Genomic DNA, 2,116 nt, shown 5'->3' with positions numbered 1-2,116 from the left:
TGTATGGAGAGTCGTACAGATGGAAGAAGGCATTCAGTGAGGCCTCTGCTTTGGGACAGGACAAATACCATATGGGGCGGTGGGGGAATGTCTCCTTGTAGAGGTCCACAGGACCTGCCACTAGACAGACACAATGAAGTTTCCTATTAATTCCTCCATGGTCTCTTCCCGAACCACTAATGCATGGGTAGGCAAACTAAGGCCCAGGGGCCGGATCCGGCCCAATCGCCTTCTAAATCCATCCCATGGATGGTCCGGGAATCAGCATGTTTTTACATGACTAGAATGTGTCCTTTTATTTAAAATGCATCTCTGGGTTATTTGTGGGGCCTGCCTGGTGTTTTTGCATGAGTAGAATGTGTGCTTTTATTTAAAATGCATCTCTGGGTTATTTGTGGGGCATAGGAATTCATTCATTTTTTCCCCTTCAAAATATAGTCCAGCCCCCCACAAGGTCTGAGGGACAGTGGACCGGCCCCCTGCTGAAACAGTTTGCTGACTCCTGCAACAAGCCAATCAATATGTAAAATGATTCACGGGATTCAGATACTCTCATGGTTGATTTCCAAAGCAGGTGGTCAAAAAATAAGTGAAAGAAGAAAGAGGGAGAGAAGTCCTCCTGCTCATATTCACTATCCCGGAAAATCAGAAACTGCTTCACAAGTTTGCTCCTGAATGTCTTGGCATCAATCACTGTTTTTTTCTTCTTCTTTTTTAATGTAGCCTCTTTCCTTTGATTCCCTTGACATCTTATGACTGAGCTATGCATGATGCCTGGCAATCCATGGCTGACCTGTTTGGGGAGTTTGCGCAGATTAAAGTGGAGAGGACCCCCAAAGAGCTGTAAATTGCATGCAGCAGTGGTGGTGGTGGTGCTGCTGCTGCTGCTGCTGCTGCTGTGCAAGAGGCTGCTTTCCTTCCCTGGGTGGGTTGGTTGGAAGAATATAGGGCACCTGGAAAGCAGGGAAGCAGTCCTTGATCACAAAAAGGGAAGAGCAGAACGCTCCCTCTGCCAGTGTCACATGCTGGACACTTTCACTATTCCCATTTCTCTGTTTCCCCACAACAAGCACACACACACACACACACACACACACAAGATCAGCCATGATCGGTCTCCCAGAGTATGTAATTTGCCTCTCACAAATTCATGTCTGAGCATTCCGGGAGCCATTGGCTATCTCTAACAACAAAGAATGCCAAGCAGGCAGCCTAGAGGGTAAAGCAGTGCCTGGACCATAGGGGAGAGAACAGTTTTGGAGGGCTGGTTCCCCTGGTTGTGAATGGTTGGAATAGCCTTATTGTGAAGGCGCTCTTCTTGCTCAGTACTAGAACTCAACCTGATACTGGAATACTAAGTCGCTTCTGAGGTCTGGAACACATGCTGCAGTGCCTTGTTTTTAACTTGAAGGCAATTATTTAAATGGGGGTGGGGGGAGATCCAACTGGATACTGTTTCCCCCCAGTAAAGAGTGCATTACTGCCTCCTTTAACACAGATAGCATTTCACCCTCTCTGTTGTCCAGACACTCCTGTTAACGGATCTGCTTGTGTGTCTATCCACACAAATAAATATTGTACAGTGGTACCTCGGGTTAAGGACTTAATTCGTTCCGGGGGTCCGTTCTTAACCTGAAACTGTTCTTAACCTGAAGCACTACGCGCCGCCGGAGCACGATTTCTGTTCTCATCCTGCAGCAAAGTTCTTAACCCGAGGTACTGTTTCTGGGTTAGCGGAGTCTGTAACCTGAAGTGTATGTAACCTGAAGCATATGTAACCCAAGGTACCACTGTACTTGTGTTCACTGAGATACAACTTTTGTGATCCTTACTGTGGTGACCCTGTGGTTTTTGCTGTATGTCACTACAAATTTAAAAATGCTTGGCAAGAGCTACAAATGTCACTATAACTAAAATCAGGTAGGTAGCCATTTTGGTCTGACACAGTCGAAATACATTAAAAAAATGTCCAGTAGCGCCTTAGAGACCAACTAAGTTTGTTCTTGGTGTAAGCTTTCATGTGCATGCACACTTCTTCAGATACACTGAACTAAAATGTTTGTTTACACACAACAGTGGACGGTAAGTAAAGCAGCTTTATGGCTTGAAATGTCAG

Source organism: Podarcis bocagei (assembly GCF_964188305.1).
Source record: "Podarcis bocagei genome assembly, chromosome: 7".
Taxonomy (NCBI): Eukaryota; Metazoa; Chordata; class Lepidosauria; order Squamata; family Lacertidae; genus Podarcis; species Podarcis bocagei.
This window is presented reverse-complemented; position numbering follows the sequence as displayed.